Here is an 11,247-nt window from a genome sequence, read left to right as displayed (position 1 = left end):
TGTCCCTGTCCGTCTCCCGTTCTCCGTCTCTCTGTCCGTCGCTCGGTGTCTCCCTCTCTCTGTCTCTCCCTCCCCGTGTGTGCCTGCGCGCTCGTGTCTGTCTGTCTGTCTGTCTGTCTGTCTGCATCTGCCTCGCGCCGTCTTGGGAGTGTGTCTCTGAACCTTCATCTCTTTCTGTCTCTGTCTCTCCTGACCCCCGGCCTCCCACGGGTGCTATGGCTGTGGCCCTGGCTGCCGCGCTTGCGCCGGCCGGCTGTCTCCCGTGGCGTGGGTGCCTGCGAGTGTCTGTGTGTCTGTCCGTGTGCCTGCATGTCGCTCGTCTGCTCCCTCCGGAAGGTCCTGTGCTTGGAGGGCGGCGTGGGGGCAAGGGGGCCTCGGGAGGGCGAAGGGGCGGGGCGGACGGGCTCTTGGTTCACCGCGCTGGTGGCTCCAGGTGGCTTTGGGCACCGGGCAGGTGCCGGGCCGGATGGGCGCTCAGGGCCACGGCTGGGCTGCGCACAGGCCCGCGGGAGGCTCAGAGGACCGCGGGCCCCAGCGGGCCGAAGCCAGAGAGCTCCGGGGCCACGTGGCCCTGAGCAGCGAAGGCCTTGGTGGGGTGGGGGGGAGGGGGAGGGGAGGCGGGGCGGGGAGGGGGAGAGGTGGCGGAGGGGGCGGCGGCCTCCGAGCGGGGCCGGCCTGGAGGGTCCCAGGGTGGGAGAGCGCCAAGACCTCCGCCCCGCCTCACCCCTCCGCGCCCTCACTCCCACCCCACCCCCACGCCCGATCCGCCGCAGGCATGCCGGGCCGGCTGCTCCGGGTCCAGGGTCCCGGGTCCCGGAAGCCCCGTGGTCCCCGGGCCGGGCCAGGCGGGTGCTGGCCGGGGGTGGCGGTGTGCGGGGGGCGGAGCGGCGTCGGCCGGCCACACGGCCGCCGGGACTCCGGTCGCGGGTCGTGCAGCTCAAGTGCAGCGCGCGCTCCGTGGAGAGCTGCGGCCGGCTGGGCCGAGCGGCAGGTCGGAGCGAAAGGCAGGCGCAGCGCAGGGCTCTTAGGGCGCCCGGCGGCCGCCGCCCGTCTACGGCCATACCACCCTGAACGCGCCCGATCTCGTCTGATCTCGGAAGCTAAGCAGGGTCGGGCCTGGTTAGTACTTGGATGGAGACCGCCTGGGAATACCGGGTGCTGTAGGCTTTTCTTTTCTTTTTTTTTTTTTTTGCTTTTGCCTCCCTCTCCTTTAGCGCCCGCCCCCACCCCCGCAAGCCCCACCTGCCGCTGGCCCCCGCACCCCACCGCGCTCAGAGCGGTCGCCTGCCTTCCAGCCCCTCCCGGGGTGGGTGGCCGGGGCCCCGACTCCCGCTGCAGACCTGGGTTGCCTCCGGGCGGCCCGCGAGCCCCTCCGCATTCGGCCCAGAAACCAGAGGACCGCGAGGGCGCGGGTGGAGGGGGTGCTCTCTGTCTGGGGCTCCCTTGGCAGGCCTCAGGCACTTCTGGGCGGGGCCCCGGCCCCAGCCCCCGCCGCAGCCGCAGCCCCGGCCCGTCCCCAGCCCCACCCCTCGACGCATCCTCGCAGGCAACCGCTGGGTCTCCCGCAGGCGCGCGCGCACAACACTCACACACACACACACAAAACAGTCACGCACACACACACACCCCCCCACCGCCGCCGAGAAAGGTCGAGAGCCGGAGACCACGGGTAAGGGAGACGGAGAAAGAGGGAGAGAGAGAGACAGACAGCAAGAGGACCACACAGACTTCCAAACCCCCGGCCGCCACACCCTGTCCCCTCCATTCTGGGTTCCCCCCGGCCCCCAGTCGACCAGACCCCACCGTCGCCCACCGACACACTCACACACACACTCTCCCGCACTCACCCTCTGGCCTGGGGGCGGGGGCTGGGTCTCGCCGTAGGTGGCCAAGCCGAAGGGGACCTTTGAGACCTCGGATGCGAGGAAGTCCGGGGGTCCCCACGGGTGATTGCCAGCCCCAGGGCACTGCGTCCAGCCGGGGCCCGCCGGCCCAAGGCTGACGCCCCCTCCCTTAGGGAAGCTGCTTCTGCCGCACGGCCTCTCTCTGAGGTGTGTCACGGTCTGTGCCAGTGTGTCTATCTCGGAGCGGATGCCATCCCCTGTCCCCTGTCCGTCTCCCGTTCTCCGTCTCTCTGTCAGTCGCTCGGTGTCTCCCTCTCTCTGTCTCTCCCTCCCCGTGTGTGCCTGCGCGCTCGTGTCTGTCTGTCTGTCTGTCTGTCTGTCTGCATCTGCCTCGCGCCGTCTTGGGAGTGTGTCTCTGAACCTTCATCTCTTTCTGTCTCTGTCTCTCCTGACCCCCGGCCTCCCACGGGTGCTATGGCTGTGGCCCTGGCTGCCGCGCTTGCGCCGGCCGGCTGTCTCCCGTGGCGTGGGTGCCTGCGAGTGTCTGTGTGTCTGTCCGTGTGCCTGCATGTCGCTCGTCTGCTCCCTCCGGAAGGTCCTGTGCTTGGAGGGCGGCGTGGGGGGCAGGGGGGCCTCGGGAGGGCGACGGGGCGGGGCGGACGAGCTCTTGGTTCACCGCGCTGGTGGCTCCAGGTGGCTTTGGGCACCGGGCAGGTGCCGGGCAGGATGGGCGCTCAGGGCCACGGCTGGGCTGCGCACAGGCCCGCGGGAGGCTCAGAGGACCGCGGGCCCCAGCGGGCCCCGAAGCCAGAGAGCTCCGGGGCCACGTGGCCCTGAGCAGCGAAGGCCTTGGTGGGGTGGGGGCGGGGAGGGGGGCGGGGCGGGGAGGGGGAGAGGTGGCGGAGGGGGCGGCGGCCTCCGAGCGGGGCCGGGCCTGGAGGGTCCCAGGGTGGGAGAGCGCCAAGACCTCCGCCCCGCCTCACCCCTCCGCGCCCCTCACCCCACCCCACCCCACCCCACGCCCGATCCGCCGCAGGCATGCCGGGCCGGCTGCTCCGGGTCCAGGGTCCCGGGTCCCGGAAGCCCCGTGGTCCCCCGGGCCGGGCCAGGCGGGTGCTGGCCGGGGGTGGCGGTGTGCGGGGGCGGAGCGGCGTCGGCCGGCCACACGGCCGCCGGGACTCCGGTCGCGGGTCGTGCAGCTCAAGTGCAGCGCGCGCTCCGTGGAGAGCTGCGGCCGGCTGGGCCGAGCGGCAGGTCGGAGCGAAGGCAGGCGCAGCGCAGGGCTCTTAGGGCGCCCGGCGGCAGCCGCCCCCGTCTACGGCCATACCACCCTGAACGCGCCCGATCTCGTCTGATCTCGGAAGCTAAGCAGGGTCGGGCCTGGTTAGTACTTGGATGGGAGACCGCCTGGGAATACCGGGTGCTGTAGGCTTTTCTTTTCTTTTTTTTTTGCTTTTTTTGCTTTTGCCTCCCCTCTCCTTTAGCGCCCGCCCCCCACCCCCGCAAGCCCCACCTGCCGCTGGCCCCTCGCACCCCACCGCGCTCAGAGCGGTCGCCTGCCTTCCAGCCCCTCCCGGGGTGGGTGGCCGGGGCCCCGACTCCCGCTGCAGACCTGGGTTGCCTCCGGGCGGCCCGCGAGCCCCTCCGCATTCGGCTTCCAGGAAACCAGAGGACCGGCGAGGGCGCGGGTGGAGGGGGTGCTCTCTGTCTGGGGCTCCTTGGCAGGCCTCAGGCACTTCTGGGCGGGGCCCCGGCCCCAGCCCCGCCGCAGCCGCAGCCCCCGGCCCGTCCCCAGCCCCACCCCTCGACGCATCCTCGCAGGCAACCGCTGGGTCTCCCGCAGGCGCGCGCGCACAACACTCACACACACACACACAAAACAGTCACGCACACACACACACCCCCCACCGCCGCCGAGAAAGGTCGAGAGCCGGAGACCACGGGTAAGGGAGACGGAGAAAGAGGGAGAGAGAGAGACAGACAGCAAGAGGACCACACAGACTTCCAAACCCCCGGCCGCCACACCCTGTCCCCTCCATTCTGGGTTCCCCCCGGCCCCCAGTCGACCAGACCCCACCGTCGCCCACCGACACACTCACACACACACTCTCCCGCACTCACCCTCTGGCCTGGGGGCGGGGGCTGGGTCTCGCCGTAGGTGGCCAAGCCGAAGGGGACCTTTGAGACCTCGGATGCGAGGAAGTCCGGGGTCCCCACGGGTGATTGCCAGCCCCAGGGCACTGCGTCCAGCCGGGGCCCGCCGGCCCAAGGCTGACGCCCCCTCCCTTAGGGAAGCTGCTTCTGCCGCACGGCCTCTCTCTGAGGTGTGTCACGGTCTGTGCCAGTGTGTCTATCTCGGAGCGGATGCCATCCCCTGTCCCCTGTCCGTCTCCCGTTCTCCGTCTCTCTGTCAGTCGCTCGGTGTCTCCCTCTCTCTGTCTCTCCCTCCCCGTGTGTGCCTGCGCGCTCGTGTCTGTCTGTCTGTCTGTCTGTCTGTCTGCATCTGCCTCGCGCCGTCTTGGGAGTGTGTCTCTGAACCTTCATCTCTTTCTGTCTCTGTCTCTCCTGACCCCCGGCCTCCCACGGGTGCTATGGCTGTGGCCCTGGCTGCCGCGCTTGCGCCGGCCGGCTGTCTCCGTGGCGTGGGTGCCTGCGAGTGTCTGTGTGTCTGTCCGTGTGCCTGCATGTCGCTCGTCTGCTCCCTCCGGAAGGTCCTGTGCTTGGAGGGCGGCGTGGGGGCAAGGGGGCCTCGGGAGGGCGAAGGGCGGGGCGGACGAGCTCTTGGTTCACCGCGCTGGTGGCTCCAGGTGGCTTTGGGCACCGGGCAGGTGCCGGGCAGGATGGGCGCTCAGGGCCACGGCTGGGCTGCGCACAGGCCCGCGGGAGGCTCAGAGGACCGCGGGCCCCAGCGGGCCCGAAGCCAGAGAGCTCCGGGGCCACGTGGCCCTGAGCAGCGAAGGCCTTGGTGGGGTGGGGGGGGGGCGAGGGGGGGGGGGAGGGGGGGCGGGGAGGGGGAGAGGTGGCGGAGGGGGCGGCGGCCTCCGGCGGGGCCGGGCCTGGAGGGTCCCCGGGTGGGAGAGCGCCAAGACCTCCGCCCCGCCTCACCCCCCCGCGCCCCTCACCCCACCCCACCCCACCCCACGCCCGATCCGCCGCAGGCATGCCGGGCCGGCTGCTCCGGGTCCAGGGTCCCGGGTCCCGGAAGCCCCGTGGTCCCCCGGGCCGGGCCAGGCGGGTGCTGGCCGGGGGTGGCGGTGTGCGGGGGGCGGAGCGGCGTCGGCCGGCCACACGGCCGCCGGGACTCCGGTCGCGGGTCGTGCAGCTCAAGTGCAGCGCGCGCTCCGTGGAGAGCTGCGGCCGGCTGGGCCGAGCGGCAGGTCGGAGCGAAGGCAGGCGCAGCGCAGGGCTCTTAGGGCGCCCGGCGGCAGCCGCCCCGTCTACGGCCATACCACCCTGAACGCGCCCGATCTCGTCTGATCTCGGAAGCTAAGCAGGGTCGGGCCTGGTTAGTACTTGGATGGGAGACCGCCTGGGAATACCGGGTGCTGTAGGCTTTTCTTTTCTTTTTTTTTTGCTTTTTTTTGCTTTTGCCTCCCCTCTCCTTTAGCGCCCGCCCCCCACCCCCGCAAGCCCCACCTGCCGCTGGCCCCTCGCACCCCACCGCGCTCAGAGCGGTCGCCTGCCTTCCAGCCCCTCCCGGGGTGGGTGGCCGGGGCCCCGACTCCCGCTGCAGACCTGGGTTGCCTCCGGGCGGCCCGCGAGCCCCTCCGCATTCGGCTTCCAGGAAACCAGAGGACCGGCGAGGGCGCGGGTGGAGGGGGTGCTCTCTGTCTGGGGCTCCCTTGGCAGGCCTCAGGCACTTCTGGGCGGGGCCCCGGCCCCAGCCCCGCCGCAGCCGCAGCCCCCGGCCCGTCCCCAGCCCCACCCCTCGACGCATCCTCGCAGGCAACCGCTGGGTCTCCGCAGGCGCGCGCGCACAACACTCACACACACACACACAAAACAGTCACGCACACACACACACCCCCCACCGCCGCCGAGAAAGGTCGAGAGCCGGAGACCACGGGTAAGGGAGACGGAGAAAGAGGGAGAGAGAGAGACAGACAGCAAGAGGACCACACAGACTTCCAAACCCCCGGCCGCCACACCCTGTCCCCTCCATTCTGGGTTCCCCCGGCCCCCAGTCGACCAGACCCCACCGTCGCCCACCGACACACTCACACACACACTCTCCCGCACTCACCCTCTGGCCTGGGGCGGGGGCTGGGTCTCGCCGTAGGTGGCCAAGCCGAAGGGGACCTTTGAGACCTCGGATGCGAGGAAGTCCGGGGGTCCCCACGGGTGATTGCCAGCCCCAGGGCACTGCGTCCAGCCGGGGCCCGCCGGCCCAAGGCTGACGCCCCCTCCCTTAGGGAAGCTGCTTCTGCCGCACGGCCTCTCTCTGAGGTGTGTCACGGTCTGTGCCAGTGTGTCTATCTCGGAGCGGATGCCATCCCCTGTCCCCTGTCCGTCTCCCGTTCTCCGTCTCTCTGTCAGTCGCTCGGTGTCTCCCTCTCTCTGTCTCTCCCTCCCCGTGTGTGCCTGCGCGCTCGTGTCTGTCTGTCTGTCTGTCTGTCTGCATCTGCCTCGCGCCGTCTTGGGAGTGTGTCTCTGAACCTTCATCTCTTTCTGTCTCTGTCTCTCCTGACCCCCGGCCTCCCACGGGTGCTATGGCTGTGGCCCTGGCTGCCGCGCTTGCGCCGGCCGGCTGTCTCCGTGGCGTGGGTGCCTGCGAGTGTCTGTGTGTCTGTCCGTGTGCCTGCATGTCGCTCGTCTGCTCCCTCCGGAAGGTCCTGTGCTTGGAGGGCGGCGTGGGGGCAAGGGGGCCTCGGGAGGGCGAAGGGGCGGGGCGGACGAGCTCTTGGTTCACCGCGCTGGTGGCTCCAGGTGGCTTTGGGCACCGGGCAGGTGCCGGGCAGGATGGGCGCTCAGGGCCACGGCTGGGCTGCGCACAGGCCCGCGGGAGGCTCAGAGGACCGCGGGCCCCAGCGGGCCCCGAGCCAGAGAGCTCCGGGGCCACGTGGCCCTGAGCAGCGAAGGCCTTGGTGGGGTGGGGGGGGGGGGGAGGGGAGGCGGGGCGGGGAGGGGGGAGAGGTGGCGGAGGGGGCGGCGGCCTCCGAGCGGGGCCGGGCCTGGAGGGTCCCAGGGTGGGAGAGCGCCAAGACCTCCGCCCCGCCTCACCCCTCCGCGCCCCTCACCCCACCCCACCCCACCCCACGCCCGACCGCCGCAGGCATGCCGGGCCGCTGCTCCGGGTCCAGGGTCCCGGGTCCCGGCCCCGTGGTCCCCGGGCCGGGCCAGGCGGGTGCTGGCCGGGGGTGGCGGTGTGCGGGGGGCGGAGCGGCGTCGGCCGGCCACACGGCCGCCGGGACTCCGGTCGCGGGTCGTGCAGCTCAAGTGCAGCGCGCGCTCCGTGGAGAGCTGCGGCCGGCTGGGCCGAGCGGCAGGTCGGAGCGAAGGCAGCGCAGCGCAGGGCTCTTAGGGCGCCCGGCGGCAGCCGCCCCGTCTACGGCCATACCACCCTGAACGCGCCGATCTCGTCTGATCTCGGAAGCTAAGCAGGGTCGGGCCTGGTTAGTACTTGGATGGGAGACCGCCTGGGAATACCGGGTGCTGTAGGCTTTCTTTTCTTTTTTTTTTGCTTTTTTGCTTTTGCCTCCTCTCCTTTAGCGCCCCCCCCCCCCGCAAGCCCCACCTGCCGCTGGCCCCTCGCACCCCACCGCGCTCAGAGCGGTCGCCTGCCTTCCAGCCCCTCCCGGGGTGGGTGGCCGGGCCCCGACTCCCGCTGCAGACCTGGGTTGCCTCCGGGCGGCCCGCGAGCCCCTCCGCATTCGGCTTCCAGGAAACCAGAGGACCGGCGAGGGCGCGGGTGGAGGGGGTGCTCTCTGTCTGGGGCTCCCTTGGCAGGCCTCAGGCACTTCTGGGCGGGGCCCCGGCCCCAGCCCCCGCCGCAGCCGCAGCCCCCGGCCCGTCCCCAGCCCCACCCCTCGACGCATCCTCGCAGGCAACCGCTGGGTCTCCCGCAGGCGCGCGCGCACAACACTCACACACACACACACAAAACAGTCACGCACACACACACACCCCCCCACCGCCGCCGAGAAAGGTCGAGAGCCGGAGACCACGGGTAAGGGAGACGGAGAAAGAGGGAGAGAGAGAGACAGACAGCAAGAGGACCACACAGACTTCCAAACCCCCGGCCGCCACACCCTGTCCCCTCCATTCTGGGTTCCCCCCGGCCCCCAGTCGACCAGACCCCACCGTCGCCCACCGACACACTCACACACACACTCTCCCGCACTCACCCTCTGGCCTGGGGGCGGGGGCTGGGTCTCGCCGTAGGTGGCCAAGCCGAAGGGGACCTTTGAGACCTCGGATGCGAGGAAGTCCGGGGGTCCCCACGGGTGATTGCCAGCCCCAGGGCACTGCGTCCAGCCGGGGCCCGCCGGCCCAAGGCTGACGCCCCCTCCCTTAGGGAAGCTGCTTCTGCCGCACGGCCTCTCTCTGAGGTGTGTCACGGTCTGTGCCAGTGTGTCTATCTCGGAGCGGATGCCATCCCCTGTCCCCTGTCCGTCTCCCGTTCTCCGTCTCTCTGTCAGTCGCTCGGTGTCTCCCTCTCTCTGTCTCTCCCTCCCCGTGTGTGCCTGCGCGCTCGTGTCTGTCTGTCTGTCTGTCTGTCTGTCTGCATCTGCCTCGCGCCGTCTTGGGAGTGTGTCTCTGAACCTTCATCTCTTTCTGTCTCTGTCTCTCCTGACCCCCGGCCTCCCACGGGTGCTATGGCTGTGGCCCTGGCTGCCGCGCTTGCGCCGGCCGGCTGTCTCCCGTGGCGTGGGTGCCTGCGAGTGTCTGTGTGTCTGTCCGTGTGCCTGCATGTCGCTCGTCTGCTCCCTCCGGAAGGTCCTGTGCTTGGAGGCGGCGTGGGGGCAAGGGGGCCTCGGGAGGGCGAAGGGGCGGGGCGGACGAGCTCTTGGTTCACCGCGCTGGTGGCTCCAGGTGGCTTTGGGCACCGGGCAGGTGCCGGGCAGGATGGGCGCTCAGGGCCACGGCTGGGCTGCGCACAGGCCCGCGGGAGGCTCAGAGGACCGCGGGCCCCAGCGGGCCCCGAAGCCAGAGAGCTCCGGGGCCACGTGGCCCTGAGCAGCGAAGGCCTTGGTGGGGTGGGGGGGGGCGAGGGGGGGGGGGGGGGGCGGGGCGGGGGGGGGGGGGGGGGGCGGCGGCCTCCGAGCGGGGCCGGGCCTGGAGGGTCCCAGGGTGGGAGAGCGCCAAGACCTCCGCCCCGCCTCACCCCTCCGCGCCCCTCACCCCACCCCACCCCACCCCACGCCCGATCCGCCGCAGGCATGCCGGGCCGGCTGCTCCGGGTCCAGGGTCCCGGGTCCCCGTGGTCCCCCGGGCCGGGCCAGGCGGGTGCTGGCCGGGGGTGGCGGTGTGCGGGGGGCGGAGCGGCGTCGGCCGGCCACACGGCCGCCGGGACTCCGGTCGCGGGTCGTGCAGCTCAAGTGCAGCGCGCGCTCCGTGGAGAGCTGCGGCCGGCTGGGCCGAGCGGCAGGTCGGAGCGAAAGGCAGGCGCAGCGCAGGGCTCTTAGGGCGCCCGGCGGCAGCCGCCCTCGTCTACGGCCATACCACCCTGAACGCGCCCGATCTCGTCTGATCTCGGAAGCTAAGCAGGGTCGGGCCTGGTTAGTACTTGGATGGGAGACCGCCTGGGAATACCGGGTGCTGTAGGCTTTTCTTTTTTTTTTTTTTGCTTTTTTTTGCTTTTGCCTCCCCTCTCCTTTAGCGCCCGCCCCCCACCCCCGCAAGCCCCACCTGCCGCTGGCCCCTCGCACCCCACCGCGCTCAGAGCGGTCGCCTGCCTTCCAGCCCCTCCGGGTGGGTGGCCGGGCCCCGACTCCCGCTGCAGACCTGGGTTGCCTCCGGGCGGCCCGCGAGCCCCTCCGCATTCGGCTTCCAGGAAACCAGAGGACCGGCGAGGGCGCGGGTGGAGGGGTGCTCTCTGTCTGGGGCTCCCTTGGCAGGCCTCAGGCACTTCTGGGCGGGGCCCCGGCCCCAGCCCCGCCGCAGCCGCAGCCCCCGGCCCGTCCCCAGCCCCACCCCTCGACGCATCCTCGCAGGCAACCGCTGGGTCTCCCGCAGGCGCGCGCACAACACTCACACACACACACACAAAACAGTCACGCACACACACACACCCCCACCGCCGCCGAGAAAGGTCGAGAGCCGGAGACCACGGGTAAGGGAGACGGAGAAAGAGGGAGAGAGAGAGACAGACAGCAAGAGGACCACACAGACTTCCAAACCCCCGGCCGCCACACCCTGTCCCCTCCATTCTGGGTTCCCCCCGGCCCCCAGTCGACCAGACCCCACCGTCGCCCACCGACACACTCACACACACACTCTCCCGCACTCACCCTCTGGCCTGGGGGCGGGGGCTGGGTCTCGCCGTAGGTGGCCAAGCCGAAGGGGACCTTTGAGACCTCGGATGCGAGGAAGTCCGGGGGTCCCCACGGGTGATTGCCAGCCCCAGGGCACTGCGTCCAGCCGGGGCCCGCCGGCCCAAGGCTGACGCCCCCTCCCTTAGGGAAGCTGCTTCTGCCGCACGGCCTCTCTCTGAGGTGTGTCACGGTCTGTGCCAGTGTGTCTATCTCGGAGCGGATGCCATCCCCTGTCCCCTGTCCGTCTCCCGTTCTCCGTCTCTCTGTCAGTCGCTCGGTGTCTCCCTCTCTCTGTCTCTCCCTCCCCGTGTGTGCCTGCGCGCTCGTGTCTGTCTGTCTGTCTGTCTGTCTGTCTGCATCTGCCTCGCGCCGTCTTGGGAGTGTGTCTCTGAACCTTCATCTCTTTCTGTCTCTGTCTCTCCTGACCCCCGGCCTCCCACGGGTGCTATGGCTGTGGCCCTGGCTGCCGCGCTTGCGCCGGCCGGCTGTCTCCCGTGGCGTGGGTGCCTGCGAGTGTCTGTGTGTCTGTCCGTGTGCCTGCATGTCGCTCGTCTGCTCCCTCCGGAAGGTCCTGTGCTTGGAGGGCGGCGTGGGGGCAAGGGGGCCTCGGGAGGGCGAAGGGGCGGGGCGGACGAGCTCTTGGTTCACCGCGCTGGTGGCTCCAGGTGGCTTTGGGCACCGGGCAGGTGCCGGGCAGGATGGGCGCTCAGGGCCACGGCTGGGCTGCGCACAGGCCCGCGGGAGGCTCAGAGGACCGCGGGCCCCAGCGGGCCCGAAGCCAGAGAGCTCCGGGGCCACGTGGCCCTGAGCAGCGAAGGCCTTGGTGGGGTGGGGGGGGGGGGGGGGGGGGGAGGCGGGGCGGGGGGGGGGAGAGGTGGCGGAGGGGGCGGCGGCCTCCGAGCGGGGCCGGGCCTGGAGGGTCCCAGGGT

The 11,247-nt window shown here is 71.3% G+C and overlaps 5 non-coding genes across 5 annotated transcripts; all 5 read left to right on the top strand.

The window, feature by feature from the left end:
• Positions 1 to 1,049: 1,049 nt before the first annotated feature.
• LOC133240785 (5S ribosomal RNA) lies at positions 1,050 to 1,167 on the top strand. Its single transcript, XR_009734385.1, has one exon. It is a non-coding gene; the product is annotated as a 5S ribosomal RNA (ribosomal RNA).
• A 1,990-nt stretch (positions 1,168 to 3,157) lies between these two features.
• Positions 3,158 to 3,276, top strand: LOC133240712 (5S ribosomal RNA). Its single transcript, XR_009734314.1, has one exon. It is a non-coding gene; the product is annotated as a 5S ribosomal RNA (ribosomal RNA).
• Positions 3,277 to 5,279: 2,003 nt separating this feature from the next.
• On the top strand, positions 5,280 to 5,398 carry LOC133240711 (5S ribosomal RNA). The gene has a single exon (XR_009734313.1). It is a non-coding gene; the product is annotated as a 5S ribosomal RNA (ribosomal RNA).
• A 1,989-nt stretch (positions 5,399 to 7,387) lies between these two features.
• LOC133240786 (5S ribosomal RNA) lies at positions 7,388 to 7,505 on the top strand. Its single transcript, XR_009734386.1, has one exon. It is a non-coding gene; the product is annotated as a 5S ribosomal RNA (ribosomal RNA).
• Positions 7,506 to 9,492: 1,987 nt separating this feature from the next.
• On the top strand, positions 9,493 to 9,611 carry LOC133240710 (5S ribosomal RNA). Its single transcript, XR_009734312.1, has one exon. It is a non-coding gene; the product is annotated as a 5S ribosomal RNA (ribosomal RNA).
• Positions 9,612 to 11,247: the final 1,636 nt, after the last annotated feature.

Source organism: Bos javanicus, chromosome 28, assembly GCF_032452875.1.
Source record: "Bos javanicus breed banteng chromosome 28, ARS-OSU_banteng_1.0, whole genome shotgun sequence".
Classification (NCBI taxonomy): domain Eukaryota; kingdom Metazoa; phylum Chordata; class Mammalia; order Artiodactyla; family Bovidae; genus Bos; species Bos javanicus.
Note: the sequence above shows the minus strand (reverse complement) of the source record. Positions and strands in the feature narration are given on the sequence as shown.